General features: G+C 45.4%; 1 pseudogene; it reads right to left on the bottom strand.

Moving 5' to 3' along the window:
- LOC135323385 (trafficking protein particle complex subunit 9-like) overlaps positions 1–17,849 on the bottom strand; it is a 58,744-nt pseudogene that overhangs the window by 39,259 nt on the left and 1,636 nt on the right.

The raw sequence follows: 17,849 nt of genomic DNA on the forward strand, positions 1-17,849 counted from the left end.
AGGATGAAGTGTCCACATTTGGACCAGAGCATGAAAGGAGAAACAAGGTCTCATGACCAGCATGATGGTGGTGGCCAAACCCTTCCCCCGGGTGAGATGAAGCAGGGTAGGGGTGAGAATCCAAGGTCCTAGGTCGGTCAAAGCATCTCCCTTCACGGCTGACTGGGGTGTTGGAGTCTCACCACCACAAACTAATGACACGGCCGTCAGTGGTGGACGTCAGCTACAACAGACACACAGTCAGCTATTTACAGCCAACGTGGGTTAAAAGTAAAGGATGGTGCAGGGAGGCCTGCACGGCTGCTGAGGCAAACCACATACCGGGCTCTGAATGCCCACTGGCTGAAGCAGAGAGGAAGATAAGGTCCTCGTCAGCGGTCCCTGTGTCCACCAGATCCAAGTGAGCCAGGTACTTAGGAGAAGGCCATGTTGTCCTAATACTCAGAAAAAAACAGCCTCGTAAAGGGAACAAAAGAGTGGCATGGATTTTAGACCCTCTTCTGCCCCTTTATGAAGGCAAAGTGAAGTAAATGGCATGGGGAAGGCGAATGCAAAAGAAAACCTGGTGACTGCTTCCTCCAACAGAGCCCCCTGTGGGCTTCTCAACCCCCCAGACGGCCTCGTCCTCCCGGGGACAGCAGACCAGGAAGCACAGTCACGCACATCATACAGCGACGGCCAGGAACCGCGTAACAAGTACAGTTGTGTAAAAGCCAGAATCAAGCAAGGTGCTGCAGACTTTGACTTTCCAAGTGAAAATACCCCATGAAAAAAATCCCTCAGCAGCCGCCTAAATCTATTCGCATCTCAATTCCTCAACAAACAAAATTAATAAGGGCGCATTTGTCACCAAATATAAGGAGGACCAAACAGGTTCCTCAAAACAAGGCTTTTAACATGTATCAAACACCAGTGGATGATGTGCTAACAAAGCAAAAACTCCAAAAAATTAGAAAATAAAAAGATGACTAGGATAATACATGGATCAAGGCAGCTGTTAAGTTTTGCTTTTTAAAGAGATGGAGACAGCACGGAGGGCGATCTGGCTATTTCCAATGCAGGCTGTGCACAGCCCACCTTTTCAGACCCAAAGACGTGCTCACAGGGCAGTACAAGAGAAAAAGGAAAAAAGAAAAAGGAAAAGAGGAACAAACAAAAATTAGAAACACACAGGAACAAAAACAACTTCAACAGCATGTACAAGAATTTACGTGAGTGTGATGAGGACAGGGACGCGGGGAAGGTGAGACCCACCCTCACCTCCTGCTCCAGGGAAGGCAGGGGCCTGAGGGGAGCGGCGCTGCCATGGGGACCCCAACGTGGTCAGTGCCCCAAACCAAAACTCCACCTACATGCGTCTAGACAGATTTTGAGCTACAAAATGTGGTCGCATTTCAGGCTGGACATGTTTTCTCACTCCCACCAAAAGTAGCAGGAGAGAATTATGCTCTGCTCCTGCACCAAAGCATTGTTATAAAAATTAATGACCATGGAATAGTAAAAGAAACAATACAGTAAAAGTGACTGGAGGAGAAGGTGTTTGACCCGAGCTCACTGGCCGCATTATCTCACTGACGTTCAGATGCTGGCTGAGCACTTAAGGTACCAGAACAGACAGAATGACCAGGAGAGAGGCTTAATGCGCTGCTGTATTTTGATGCTGAGAGCCATGCCTGGTACACGAGGTTCTGGGTAAACAATGGTGACAGTGTCAACCACTATGCAATAAGCACACTGTCCTGAAATTAGCTACTCAGTCAAATCCCAAGGACAGACTTCAAAAGGCAAAAGCAAAAGACTCACTGGCATTCTCCGGTGAGTCTGCAGACTAAGAGCCAAGCAGTTGCTGAGCAAAAATGTCACCAGTGTCTCCTATGACAAAATAGGAGGCAATGGCAGGGGCGCTGGGGCAGCGCTCCAGGCTTCCACCGCTCACCCACCAGTCTGTCCAGGGGTAGGTGTTCCCTGCAGACGCTGCAGGTGCTGTGCGCACGTGCAGCCCCACCTTGGTGCATCACCGAGGCACCTAACTCTCCTGATGCTTGGGGCTCAGCAGGAGGTGACAGGTGAACAGAGCCAGCCTGGGAGTGACCCGGTGCTGGCAACTGTGCCCTTGGCAGTGCCCAGGCACCTAAACCTGCCACCTCATCTCCAAGGAGCAGAAGGGGAGCATGGGTGTGTAGATCACAGAGCGCTGTGAGGACAAATATAGTGGCAAGGACATGCCTTGCCCTTTCCTTAAGCCATAGAGGCATGTCTGGTGAGGAAGTGAAAATTCATCCAGAGCCCGCCAGGTACCACACTCAGGTGGGACTCGGGTCCCCTGTGCCTGTCACTCACAGGGTTGGCCTGGACTTTATTTTTGTCAATTCTCTGGTGTCTCCTCCTCCAACTTACCAACAACCAGAAAGTAGGGTCTGACCTTAGGTAAGTTCAAGAATCACGGAGCACAGCCTCCACAGCGGGCCCGGCAGCACGTGCCAGGTCCTCTGACCGTCACCTGTGAGACCGCCATGAGTGCTCTCCAGCAAGAGGAAAGCAGGCTCAGGGCCTGAGGCTTGAGGCCTTGGTGACACAGCTTCCCTCACGCTCCCCAGCAAAGGGGACCACCTCTCGGCAAAGGCATCTCGCCCTCTTCTGCCCGAGGGACGGCACGAGGGCTACTCAGGGAAACAGAGCAGAGGGTGGGGGAGGTAGACAGCCCAGAAGAGCTCGTCTGCAATTCCAAGGCAAAGTGGGGCCGTTGACCTAATCACAAGGACAAAGTGACGGCGAACCTTTCCCTGCTCTGTCCCATAATCCGTGACATGCTTTCGCCTGCATAAGGAGCTCATTCGGAAGTCCCTGGCGGTGTTTCTGATGTCCTAACCTGGCATGGTGGCTGTCAGGCAGGGAGAGAGGGCCTGAGCCGTGCAGGTGCTGGGCCTGGGAGGCAGGAGACACCGGCTCCACCCACAGCTCAACCAGCGCCTCGTTCTGCATCTCGGGATTCAGCATCTCATCTATAAGCAAAGGGATGAGACTGTCCCAGGACAGGCAGTCCAACAGGAATGAAATGATAGCCATGTAAAGAAAGTTTCCCAGTTTCCACATTTAAAAAGGTAAAACAACAACAACAACAACAACAACAACAACAACAACAACAACAAAACTAGACACTGATTCTAAGAACAGATCTTAATCTACTGTATGTAAAATACTATCATTTTGACATGTAATCAATATAGAAAGTAACAAGAAAGTGAAGTAGCCAGAAAGAGAAAGAAAATACCATATGAGATTGCTCATATGTGGAATCTAAAAAACAAAAACAAAAACAAACAAACAAACAAAAACAAAGCTTAAATAAAGGACAGAAATAGACTCACAGACAGAGAATACAGACTTGTGGTTACCAGGGGGGTGGAGGGTGGGAAGGGATAGACTGGGATTTCAAAATTGTAGAATAGACTACACTGTATAGCACAGGGAAATATACACAAAATGTTATGATAACTCACAGAGAAAAAAATATGACAATGAGTGTGTATATGTCCATGAATAACTGAAAAATTGTGCTGAACACTGGAATTTGACACAACATTGTAAAATGATTATAAATCAATAATAAATGTTAAAAAAAAGAAAGTAACAAGATAGCTTACATTCTTTTTTGTAAACAAGTCTCAGCGTCTGATTTGCATTTGATCTACAACACATCTCAGCTCAGACCAGCCTCCTCCCCAGGGCTCCTAGCGTCAGTGGCTGTGGCTACTTATTGGACAGCAACTCCAGGGGTCCCACCAGGGGTCCTGGCTGAAAAGGGGAAGTGTCCACACTAACCCTAAAAGGATCTCTCTGAACCAAAGGCAGATTCATTTTTAAAAGTCTGAAAACCGGCGGGCTGCACCTCCCTCCTTGGCTGCAAGGCAGCCCTCCTCCTTGCTGATCCCTTTCTGGATGAAGGGAAGGAACCTAGCACACAGCCAGGGCAGATGGGCCTCCAGGTAGACTTACCTGCTGTCTGTGTCCAGTCCCACAAAGTCCTCCTTCTCAAACAGGATGCAGAGGAGGGAGATCTTGTCCCCAGACTTGTCAGGGGCCCCGTCCAGCCACTTGGACTTGAGCATGATGAAGAGTGACTCAGTGAAGTCCTCGATCCTCTTCTCCACCACCCTTCAGTCCTCGTAGATTGAAGGCCACGTCAGTGCGCGGCTGCTCAGCCACCTCCCCATGCAGCATAAAGACAAAGAGCTGAGAGTCATAGAGCGTGGTGCCATACAGCTCCTTTGCACATGGAGCTTCTAGAATGTCTTGGCCAAGAGGTAGTCGGTAATGGTGAAAAGGCCCACGACCTTGCGGTGGGTCTGGAAGTCGCTCCACCCATTCTCGGGTGCATAGTGGTGCCTGTAGTGGATACAGAGTGCCCACTGGGAGCCGCACGGGCTGATCTGGCTCACCAAGGATATTCCCTTATAGATGAAAAAGAAATTCTCTCTGAGATGATTCCCACAGGTTGGACCACCACTGGGAGAGTCTGGTGGTTCTCAGCACACTGCATATATTCAGGGATGATCCTGTTTCAGGCCCTGCCGAGAGGGTAGAGGAGACCAAGGTAGACAATGTGCTGTGGGTTGCGGGCCCCTCTGGGATGCGGTGACCTGGTGTGTACCAGTCAGAAGGCAGGGGAAGCCCAAGCAAAGCCAAGGGTACAGTTTGTCCTCAGAGTCTGCACATGGCTACCATAGCTCAGATCACATTACCCAGCTCTTGATCTAGGCTTCCAGCCCCTGAAGAAAAGGACCATTTCTTGTTTTCTGTTTCCAACACCTGGCCAGGCCCTGATGCAAAGTCAGTGCTCAAAAAATGCTGAATAAAGGAATTAATAAAGGAACTGCTTCCCCAACCCTCAGCACAATATAATGAAAAGAACCACAGTGGGATCAAAAGACCTGGATTTCAACTCAATTTACTTGAACTCCTAAGCTGCAGAATAATGGATAAGAAAACTTGCCTTGGGGAGGAGGGTACAGTTCAGTGGTAGAGCACATGCTTAGCATGCATGAGGTCCTTGTTTCAATCCCCAGTACCTCCATTTAAAAAAATGAAACAAATAAATAAATCTAATTACCCCCCTCAAAAAATAATTTTTAATTCAATATTCAAAAAACCACCTTGCAATTGACACAAAATTGTAAACTTGACTATACTTCAATTAAAAAAAAAATCCTTGCCTTACAAGAATATATCTGGATTATGGAAGTTTGCAAATGTAAAATGCCTAGGGTACCACCCACATAAAAAGGGGGGTCTGTACAAATCCCTCCTTTATAAGCTATATTTCCTTTGGGGGGTTTTATAACCTCAAGCTAATTTTCTCAGGTTAAAAAAAGAAAACATTACCTGATTCTCAGTACTGCTGAAGAATTAGATAGCCCTATGAAAGCATCTGACCTGCAGAAGTTACTCAATAAATGTTTATTGAATGAATGAATAAACAAGCAAGTGAATGCTTCCCCCTGCCACAGACCACCATAATGGTACTGCCTGGAAATCTCAAGCCCATGTTCCACTCCTGGACTCTACACTAACCGTGTGGGTGACCTGGGCAGGCCTATGTGATTCTCGAAACCCCAGTTTAATCATGAATAGAAATAAGGGTAATTACACAAACCTCAAAATGTTAGTGAGTCAATCATGAACTGTACCCCAACTTTGCAAGTTGAAACCATTAAGGAAAATTGGGCAGAGTCTCTTTCCATATTATCAGTTACAACTGCATGGTGATCTACATTACATCTCAAAATAAAAAGTCTAATTATTTTTAAAGAGGCTATTGAGATTAAATGAGCTCACTGTCTCAAATAAGGAACACACAGTAAAAATAGGACAATGCCCAGCCCATGAGATACACTCAGTAAAATTCCCAGTGAACCCACTGGTCCCTCCAACTTCACAGCACATGGATGGGTACTCGTGGCCAGAGGCCACTGCACCTGAAGCTAACAAAGCTAATGGTGCCCACTTCCAAGAGCCCCTGCCATGGCCCTGGGTCTAATTTTGTATTTGTAACTTTGTTTTCTTTTTCTTAAGTAGGAACCTCCAATTGCATAGCATTCAGGTCACCGAAAATCTGACCACAGAGATCATGACAGCAGCCCTCCTTGGTGAAACAATAAAATGAAAAGTCATTTCCACAAGACCTCTGTGTAATTCTAATGGGGAGCTTAATCCTGGACTGAGATAAAGAGGCCTGGGGAGGAGGGGCAATCTGGGGTATGCAGACCCAGGGGCCACCTGTCCCATGATGGACCTTAGACACAACCCGCACCCTCCAGGAACTTCAAAATACACACAGAGTGCTATGGACAAGATTTTTTTTTTTTTTAATAAATCCCTGACTCCCTAACAGGTCTTGTTTCTGCTGAGACACAAATGGCTTATGTGTATAATATTTCACAAAAACCCTAAAATATCATCACCCTAATTTGACACATGAAGAAACTGAGGGAAAGAGGTTTATCACATTGTGCAAGATTAGAGAGAGGCCATGTCAGACGCTGTATTTAAACCCGAGACTCTGTTCCAGTGCTCACACTAGAAAGTGTGACATACTGCCCCTCTCCTGCCATCTCCCTGTAATAAATCTCTGAAGAGTCTTTTCTGTGCCACCTAGAATCACAATCACATCAACTTTCCACAAATAGCTATGTCACTCCTTGGAGGACGTATCAAAATCTGAAGGGTTGGGATGGGAGGAGAGATTTGGGTTTTCTGTTTCTCAAAAGGAGACATGGCTTTAAAAGAAACTGAAAAGCACTTATCTAATCTAAGCCCTCATGGTGCAGAGAAGGAAATGAAGGCCCAAAAGAGATGAGGAAAGGTATTTATTAACAAATATTGCCTCAGCTCAGCACCAAGCCAGCCCTGGGCACTGCTGGGGAAGGATCTGGAAGGCTTAGGAGAATGAATGTTAGGAAAAGGAAAGAGAAGAAGCATACAAGGCCCTGTCTCTACACCACCACACCATGAAGTTCCACCAAATTGTCCAGTATGGGTGTGGCCAACATTAAGGTGGGCTAAACAGGTTATAGAAACTGAACCACAGTGGAAATTCCAAACTTCTCTATGTTTTTTCCCAGTTCAAGCATGAGCTCAGCAGGCCCTCCGTGCCAGTCACTAGACAAGGCCCGGAGTTCTCCCAAATACAGATCCCTATTAACACATGTGCAAACCACATACAGGCCCACCAGAAGAAAAACGCCCACAGATAAGATGGAATTACTGAAACTGAAAGCAGCCAACCAGCATATATTACTAGCAAAAACGGTGCTGCTAGAAATAGACTCATGGACATAGAAAACAAACTGTGGTTAGCAGGCAGGAAAGGGTGGAGGGAGAGATTAGGCATTTGGGATTAACAGATACACATTTATAAATATAAAATAAATGACAAGGAGCTTCTGCGCAGCACAGGGACATATATTCAATTTCTTATTGTTGTACTAAAGACAGTACAGTTGTACTGAAAACAATCTGAAAAATATGTGTGTACATATGCATACGTATAACTGAATCACTGCTGTACACCTGAAACTAACACTGTAAATTGACTACACTTCAATAAAAAATAATTTTAAGAAAATTAGTAAAAATAAAAGCAACACCATTAAAAAAATAAAAGGATGCTGTAATCCCCTTAGCTGTAGGTGGTGAACTCTGGTTACAAGCACCAAGTCCACTGGATCACTCCAGCACTGGCTGTCACTCTTTCTGACCATCAGGGAGTCACTTGGCTTCACTGAGATTACTTTTCTCTTTTGTGAAAGGCTACAGTTGCAACTAACGATGTATAGAATCTCATCATTCACAGACCCAACAATTAGGACTTCCCATGGGCCAGACTCTGGATAGATGAAAAGATAGGGTCCCAGATACATTCATGGGTAGAAGAAGTTTATGCCTAAAGACATTAATTCTTCCTCTTTTAATATACAGACTCAATGCAATTCTGATTAGAATTCCTACCAGATTTTTCATGGAGTGTAACAAGTTAACTTATGGTCAGGAACAGCCAAGAAATTTCTTTAGAACCACCACTCAGGAGGGGAGGACAAGTCATTCATTTCCACTGTTCTTACTGAAGTGATGACAACGTTCTGGAATAATAATTGTTACACCACTGTGAATATACTAAAAGCTGCTGAATTGTACCATTTAAATGGATGGCCTTAATGGTGTGTGAACAATATCACAATAAAGCTGTTCTATGAAAAAGTATTTCTTGACAACTATTTTTCCCTCTATACTACTAGTCTGCCCCACAATTTAAGAAAAACAAACAAAGACAAAACAAAACAAAACAAAGATTTGCCAGGAGATCGTTAAGACTGCAATATTCCAGGATCTCCAAAATACCTCTGGTGGTGCTGCTCCTGTTAACAAACACTAGCTGGGCTGGACTAGTTAGGGACTATAACTGTCTTTTTAAAATCGACGGTTACATGTTTCACCCTGGGAGGGGGAGGATGGAGGATGTCGCAGCGTCATGCCTTCAGCTCATTTTTAACTGAACCAAGCCCTGCTTTCAACACTGTAATCCCTCACACTATAAAAACATGTGACATCAACAAACATCCCCATCCTAACACCAGAAAAAGGTACTTACCTGGGGCAGAAACACTGAAGGAGGAGACAGAAGCACTCTCAGCACTGGCTCTCCCTTTTCCCGACTCCACCAGGAGAAGCTGGACTTTACAGCTGGAGGGTCTCAGCCTGGGGAAACAGCACCCACGCCGCTGAGCTGGACCTTGGGGAGCGGGAAAGGGAAAGGAGGGCAGCCCCGGGGTCGCGGGGCAGGGAAAGCAGCGGGGGGCGCGGGCTGCAGCCCTGCTTAGAGGCCAGTCCCAGCCTCAGCCCCCACCCCCGCCCGGTCCGCAGACCCCGCCGGCCCAGGACACAGCCCGCCCAGGGGCGGGGACGGGTCGCTGGGCGAGGAGAGGAAACCCGGGAGGGGAGGACTCACGGGCGGGAGAGGGGAAGGGGACGCCGGCCGTGGACTGAGGGGATCCCGGCTGGGGCGAGAGGCGGCAGGTGAGGGCGCGGCGGGGACGGGGGTGGCCGGGCCCCCGGCAGGTGCCAATCTGGCCCTGGACAGGTGTGGCCGGTGCACCGGGGCAGGTGGCCCAGGTAGAGGGGGGCTGGCTTTAGCCCCTCAGCTGGACACGCTCTGGCTCACACCCTTGCGGGCTGTGAGGACCCCCTTCCTCGGAACCCTGCACCTTGCATTTCCGCAGCTGGAGGCCCCGGCTCGGGGCAGGAGCCAAAGGCCTACAGGGCGACAGAGCCTAGCAGACTATGGGGCCGATCCCCAGCTCGGAGTTGGAGCTTTGAACTCGCGGTCCAGCTGGCACTGACCTGCACATGCGCAGGAGGGCCAGCGAGCCGCTCTGGGTTCTAGGGAGGGAGAAAATGGGAGGGGGAGGGGAGGAGGGGAAAAGTGCAGGGAGAGAGATGGACAGAAGGAGGAGAAGGGAGGGATCTGGAGGGGGTGGGGGAGTAGCAGAGATGGAGAGAAAAAGCTTTACCTCTGGGGGCACTCCGAAGGAGGCGGCAGTCCTGCCTCTGCACCCCTCTCTAACCCTTCAAGGCCTGCAGCTCAGATTTTACCTCCCTTGTCCAGCCCCTCAGCCGAGGCCCCTGCAGAACCCCTACGGGGACCACAACCATTGCCCCCACGCGGAGCTGGGTTTCCTGTAGCTCTGGGAACAAAGCACCCGCAGGTGTTGTCGCTCAGAACTTCCTTGGGAACAGTATAATTTCCCCTTTTACAGGCTGGGAAACAGGCAGGCATGATCTCTGCCTTAGCTGCACTTTCCCAGGTTTTGGGCTGGCGGAGAGTGGGAGGTACAAGTTCAGAGCCCCAGACGGAGCAGACTGCCTGAGTGTTGGTGCATAGTCCCCATCCCTCCAGGGTAAACCACTCCCCACCCTCGGGGGCCCATAAAGGGGTCACAGTAGGCCCCTGGGTGTGGGAGAGCTGTCCTCAGTTCCAGCGCCCAGCTTGCTAGGTAGATATGAGTGTTACCGAGTTCAAACTCATTCTCCTTAATGCAGGACAAGCCAATAAATCCGGAGACCAGGTGTTGGGGCTTGGAATAGCAAGTTTCTGTAGACCTACATGGCAAACTAATGCCCTGGAGAACCATCTCCCCAAGTCAGAATTCAGGCTCCTTTCCTACTTGCTTGGTTGTTGCAAACTTCTTGGTGTAGGAATTCTTGTTAGAATCCTTTGTTCTTGCAGCTGTCCACCTGGGTCAGATCCCTGTAAATCTCCAACAAAACAAATGTTATTTTCTATTCCGCAACTTGTTATCTTTATATAAATGGAAAAGTGTTAATATCCTTAAAGGCCAGAGACTTCAGAATAGGCTCTCCTGTGTATTTCAGGCTCTAGGCAACACTGTTTTGCAAAAGATACAGAACCAGCAAGACTAAGCCTAGGAAACAGGGCACAGGGTTAAAGTCAAAGGAACAGATGTAATATGGAGTCAGATTTGTTCTTTTCTATTATCGGGGCAAAAGCCACTTGAGGATTTAAATCCCTTTAAGTTAAAAATAAGTAAAGCTTTAAAGGAACTTACATACATAGGTGGGAATATGCATAGCATATTTGGAAAAGCACACAAAGGATTATAAACAGTGGCATCTCCAGGGAGGGCTGAGAGAACAGAGGATGAGGGAAAACTTCTTTCATTTGCGTATTTTTGTGCTGTTTGAATTTTTTAACCATATGCATGTATTTCTTTTTCAGTTAAAAAAAAAGTGTAATTGAGCAAAGGAGTAACTAGCTCAGCAAATACAGCAGCCATGGGAAAACTGAGCCATCACTTTTGCTTTAAGCCAGGAAGGAGTTATTGACTCTCTCCTACATGCCCAGTGCTATTTTATAACATTTTTATTATTTATATTTTTCATTATATAATAACATGCTATCCCTCACCCCTGCCAAGAGCTGGTGGAAAACCAATTGAGTTTTTATTGAGTTGCTTTCCAAGGAGTAGAAATGAGTTATAAACAGAACATATCTTCAGGGCAAAAAGGTGGAGTGGTTTTCCAGCAGGCCAGACAGCTATGAAGGGTTTTCAATAGAGGCGCCCAGAGGCTGAGAGAGAAAGCCTCCAGGACCCTACAAAAAGCTGCCCAAAGTGCCTTTTCCATGGAACTACTGAAATAGGAAAGAACAAATCTGACTCCATATTAGATCTGTTCCTTTGACCTTAACCCTGTGCCCTGTTTCCTAGGTTTAGTCTTGTTGGTTCTACACCTTTTGTAAAACAATGATGCCTAGAGCATGAAATATACAGGAGACCCTATTCTCAAGGCTCTGACTTTGAAGGATATTAACACTTTTCCATTTATATAAAGATAACAAGTTACAGAATAGAAAATAACATTTGCTTTGTTGGAGGTTTACAGGGATCTGACCCAGGCGGATAGCTGCCAGTATAAAGGATTCTAACAACAAAGAATTCCTACACCAAGTTTGCAACAACAAGGCATTCCCGCTTCCCCTTTTTAATATAAAAAGAGCCTGAATTCTGACTTGGGAAGATGGTTCTCCAGGACATTAGTCTGCCATCTTCTCAGCTGGCTTTCTGAATTAAAATCTCTATTTCTTGCCCCAAAACCTGGTCTCCTGATTTATTGGCCTGTAATGCACGAGCAGAACAAGTTTAGACTCAATAACACAAACATACATTGAAAACACCCATTTGGTATATTAAATGACCTGCTTCCACTCGTCTTCCTGACATTTTCTTCTCTTGACCACTCCAGCTGTTTAAGAAAAACCTGTCCCTCTGCTCATGTGGACACATTTCCATCTCTAGCCACTACCCTTCCAGATAAGAACTGATGCCAAGAAGGCAATGGAAGTTGCTAAGAGGTATTACCTGGCCAGAAAAGGGCAGAAGTGGGTACGGGCTGATGTTCAGGAGCAGGCTGTGATGCCTGACAAGATGTCATAAGTACGGATAGAGAGCTGGGTACCAAAGAAGCTTCTAATCCTCCATGTGGCACTTGTTGTATAGGAATGAAAAGCCCCAGACTATAGCTCTGATCCCACCACGAGCTTCCTGGGCAAGGCTGGGCAAGTCATTTAAATTCTCTAGGCCCGTCCTGTCCAACATGGGAGCCACCAGCCACATGCAGGATTATGAAGTTATTCTGTAGCCAGACAGAATTATAAATAAACATTTTATTGAAAAGGCTCAGCATGTATAATGTTTAAAAACATTAGTGGTTTTCTTGCCCTAACGAGTTATTTTTCTATGTCTAGCTTTCTGTGATTTGTAATGCCCGTGACTAACGATACCCTTATAGTGAGGTATTTTGAAACTATAAGTTACTGGACACAATACTCTCATATCACAGTTGAAAAAAATTGACCCACATAAGCAAGGTGATCTGACTTAGTAGTTATGAGCAGGAGCTCTGGGGCCAGCCTGCCTGAGTATAAATTCTCACTATGCCTCCAGGGGGTTCTGTGTGAATCTTGGACAAAATTATGCTGCTGCTGCTGCTGCTGCTGCTGCTGCTGCTGCTGCTGCTGCTGCTGCTGCTGCTGCTGCTGCTGCTGTTGCTGCTGCTGCTGCTGCTGCTTATTTGTGACTCTTTTTCTTTGCATTTTAAATAGTGAGGAATATGTAGACTCTATCTCCTGCTGCGTTGGCAGGATTAAATGAGTTAACGTATGTGCCGCCCACTTCCCTGGGTTTCAGCATTCTCCAGGGAATTCTCCAGGATTCAGCAATCAGTTCCAAACTCAGAGGCATTCTCTACTGTCTTCGTCAGTCTGGGATGCTGTAACAAATTACCATGGGTTGGGTGGCTTAAACAACCAGCATATTCCTCAAGTTTTGGAGGCTGAGACTTTCAAGGGAAAGGCATCTGGGAGAGGATAGCCTTCATGGCTTGAAGATGACTGTTTTCCCACTATCTTCATGGGCCAGAGAGCAGAGAGAAGCAAGCTCTCTGAGGCCTCTTATAAGGGCACAAATCCCATTCATGAGGGCTCTACTCTCATGACCTCATTTTATCCTACTAATCACCTTCCAAAGGCCCCGCCTCCCAATACCATCACCCCGGGAGATGGGGTTTCAACATATGGATTTTGAGGGGATGAAAACATTCAGTCCACATATTGGCTAACTCTCCCCAACATGCAATCATCAAACTTATAGCTAATTTCAAAGTAATGCTTATATCTCTCTGCCCATTTCCATTCTTACATCCAGTAACACTGAAGCCCTGTGACATTTTATTCCTTATTTTTCTGATAGAGATTTAATCGATTCCTCTACTCCAATGCTCTCCTCACTCCAAACAATCTGCTTAACAGCCCTATCAGGTAGTTCTTCCTTAAAACACCTTCCCACTGCACCTGGTTGTTTTTTAGGTGTAAATGTCAAAATCCTCTCCACACCCCAGCCTAGACCTTTAATCCCTTACACAACCACTCCTTATGTTACTTTTCTATTGCCACTGTAACAAATTTCCATAAATGTAATAGCTTAAACCAGCACAGATTTATCAGCTTATGGCTGTGGAGATCAGAGATCCAACACAGTTCTCATTGGGCTAAGTTCAAGGTACCAGCAGTGTTCCTTCCTTCTGGAGGGTCTAGAAGAGAATGTTTCCTTGTTTTTTGTTTTTTGTTTTTTTCCCCCAGTTTCCAGAGGTCACCCATCTTCCTTAGCTTGTGTCCCATGACTTCTCCATCTTCATGGCCAGCAGCCTTTCTGAACATCGCTCCATGGCTACACCTCCTTTTGACCCTAAACTCAGCTGGGAAATGTCCTCCATTTTTAAGGACCCCTGTGATTACATTGGGCCCACCTTGACAATCCAGGCTACTCATCCTATTGTCTCATCTCAGGGTCCCCTTTTCCCACCCCACTCAGACATTATGTATGTGGCTGTGACACTCACCTTGTGTAACATTTCCTCTCATGAGCAATTTAAATTCAAGACACTTATGAATGGCTTTTTGTTTTTCTTCCTTAGTCTTTCTACATTCAGTACGTCTGGTGAGATTATATGAATCCAGTTTATTTGTGGCCTGGCACTAATCTTTAATAATGTATCATGGGCTTAAGGGGCTAATGGACAATTTAGAAGACAGAAATCCTCTAAGATTTTTGTCCTAAAATATCTGTCATCCCTTTTGCCATGTACAGTAACATGTCACAGGCGGCCCAGCTTCACTCACTTTCTCTTCCTTTCCATTGACTATCCTGTTCCCACGGCTTCCTTCATTCACCACATCAGGATTTCATGACCACATTCTTCTCTAAATAAAATGGATATCTTGCATCTAATGTCTGATAACTGTTCTTATTGTATATGCACACACTGACCTACACGTAAGCCCATCCATCTCTTTATTTTCCTAGAATCTTCCAGAGGAATCAGTTCCATGATGATGATGATGACACTGACAGTGATGACAGGGGCCTCTCAAGGACTCTGATAAAGAGAGAATCAATGAAGAGAGGGAATCATTGGAAAATTGCCCTAGAAACAGGCTTAAAGGTAAATAACTGCTATAGTGTTTAATGAAATTGACTAATATTTAACTATTTTTAAAACTTTATATCACTGTATTTAAATTTTTAAGGGGAATTTTCATTCACCACTAACCAAGAGTCAATTCTAGGACCAAAAACAAAGAGGATTTCTATCTTCTAACAAATTGTCCACTGGCCTTTTAACACATGATCCTTTAAAAAAGATTAGTGCTGGGCTGAAAATAAGCAGGATTCATATAATCTCACCATACACAGTGAATGTGGAAAGACTAAGGAAGAAAAACAAAAAGCCATTCACAACGTCTTGAACCTTATGTTGCTCACAGGAGAAAAGGTTAGCCACGGTGAGCGTCACATCAACATGACGCCTGAGTGGGATGGGGAAGCTGATCTTCCTCATCAGACATTTATGCTGATTTGTTAGATGCCAACACAATTTCCTCATTGGATTTGCTTCTAATAGGTATGGAAGAGTTTAGACTCTACCAAAAGCAGACTAAACATTTTCCCCTGCTGTCAGGTCTCTGGACTGAATGTCTCCACAAGAAGGATATGATTATGTTTCATAGGGAATTCTTCCTGAGAAACAACAGGCTTTTCGAGGGCAGAACTGCAGGTCCCCCCATGGAGGGCTGGAGGAGGGCTAGAAGGGTCACTGGAAATACAGCAGTTCAGATACTGCTGCTCAGGCAGTCAAAGACAGCATTGCTATCTCTAAGGATATTATATTCTCCCAAAAGATCTGTGACTGAAGGTGCATGTGAACACTAAGCAGGTTGTTAAAACACAGCAGCACATAATTTGCATCACAACTCAATTACAGCATGTTTTGATATTTGGAAAATAATTAGCCAATTTTTTTTGAAAGTGCAGCAGTAGCAATAGAAATAAAAAAGACTGAGCCATCTTGGAGACAACAGTCAATAAACAATTCTAAATCTGCAGGATTCCTTGACAATATGCAAGCAATGAGCTAGATGTCTGCTGCATATACCTCTTACTGCAGGGCTCACTCCTGCAAAGCACAGAACTAGTTTTCTCAGCAGACAGAGGGAACCAAGTCAAGATTCCTAATCTTGAGAGATTTACTATATGGCAGGAAAGATCAGACAAGTACATACAGCCAAACATGAATAAATGCAATCAAACATTGTGAAATGTGAATGAAGCACAGGAGAAAGAGAAATTTCTTTCACCTGGGATCTAGAGAGACTTCTTCAGAAAATGTGGTTTTGGAGATGGCCAAAGAGATGGGTGGAATTTTGGCAGAACAGGATGTAAGGAATTTAAAAACTGATTCTAAAATTCATATAAAAATGCAAAGGATCCCAAATATCCAAAACAACTTTAAACAAGAAAAACAAAGTTGGAAGACTTACACTATCTGATTTTCAGACTTTTTTTGGTAAAGCTACAATAGAATGCATGGTATTGGTGTAAAAACAGCAAAATAGAATAAAGGAACACAATAGAATGTTCAGAACTAAACCAACACTTATATGGACAATTTATTATCAAAAAGGATGCAGTGGAGGAAGGATCTTTTCAACAAATAGTGCTGGAAAAATTAGTGATATGCAAAAAAACAAAAGAACTTTGACCCATATCTCACAAAATACACAAAAAATAACTCAAAATGGATCATAGATATTAAAAGGAAATCTAAAACCATAAAACAGCTAGGAGAAAAAACATAGGCTTAAGCTTTATGACCTTGGGTTTGGCAAATATTTCTTTGCTATGACACCAAAAGTATAACCTAGTTAAAAAAAAAACTTATATAGTGAACTTTATCAAAATGAAGACTCTTCAAAGCTCTTCTAAACACTGCTAAGCAAATGAAAAGACAAGCCATCGACAGAAAATATTTGCAGATCATATATCTGATAAAGGCCTTGTTATGGAAACGACAGGCCAGCCAAGAAACAAGCACCACTCAGAGGGCTGGAGTACTCAGATGTATTACACCGGAGGGCTCAGAGGGGCTCCTGCTCCAAAGCTCTGAGCACCTCCAAGACGTGTGCATGAGGTTTTATAGGGTAAAGAACAACCTTGGGGTATTCAGCCAATAGGCATGGAACAGCTTTAGCAGCATCATTATCACAAAAGTGGAGGCAGGGAGGCAGCAAACCAACATTCCAAAGCCAGATATATCTCTTTGAAAATCCAGCTGGCTAGCAAAAAAACATGAACAGCAAACCAACACTAATTAACTTAGATTTACGAGTTAGTCCAGCAGAACTCAGATCAGTATTCTGATACTTAGATTTGTGAGTTATCTTGTTAGCCCAGCCCAGCCTCTCCCTCACATTCCTAGACTTGTGATTTATCTTGTTAGACCAGCCCGGCTTTTCCTTCACATTCCCCCCTCTTGATGTTTTCACAACCCTAGTTGGAGTACGCATCATCACTTATCTGTTGCAGGGGCTCATAATTGGAGGCTAACATCTGAAGTTTTATAGCCTCTGTCCGCCCACTGACAAAGCGGGTCAGGAAGTTTAGGACATAGGACCCAAATAGCAGAACTGCAAAAATCAGGAGCAAAGTACCTATGAACAGTGCCAGTCAGGAGCTCCAACCCCAGAGGCCTGTCCATGGGTTCTTATCTAAAATACGTGTTCTCTTTTCCACTCGGTCTTGTAACTCTTGAACCACCCCTCTGACAATTCCTGATTGATTGGCATAAAAACAGCACTCTTTGTTTAGGAAGAGGCATAGTCCCCCCTCTTTGGCTGTGAGTAGGTCCAGACCCCTCCTGTTTTGTAAGACCACCTCGGCCAGAGAGTCGATTTGATTTTGCAGAGTTCCCAGGGTTTCTGCTATTCATTGGAGATTGTGGCTGAATTCACCTTTAAGCTGATAATAGTAATAAAAGGAAGAGGCTATGCCACCGATTCCTGTCCCTATGTTCCAGTCAGGTTGGGTGGCGCTAGCTAGCCCCACTGCTAGTACGCAGACTGGTATAGCAAACAAGGAAAGAGGCAAGGGAGCACAAAAGAAATACATTTAACAGCTTCGTTGAGCTTTCCTCAAGCTTCGGCAGTGCATTGACTAGCCAGCATTCGGGTGTGGCTAGAGCAGGGCTTGTCAATCCTTTTCTGGTCCCTCTTGATCTTGATCTTGAGCGGGTCTCCCGGGACACTCTCAATTTTTCAAAGACCCTCTGTCTGAGGTGAAGTCGCTCTCTTAACCCTGGAGTGGTGGATCAAAGGGATGATTCCTGTAACTTTAACAGCTGTAGGGGTAGTTAATACCACTAAATATGGTCCCTTCCATGTT

This window comes from Camelus dromedarius, chromosome 18 (assembly GCF_036321535.1).
Source record: "Camelus dromedarius isolate mCamDro1 chromosome 18, mCamDro1.pat, whole genome shotgun sequence".
NCBI lineage: Eukaryota > Metazoa > Chordata > Mammalia > Artiodactyla > Camelidae > Camelus > Camelus dromedarius.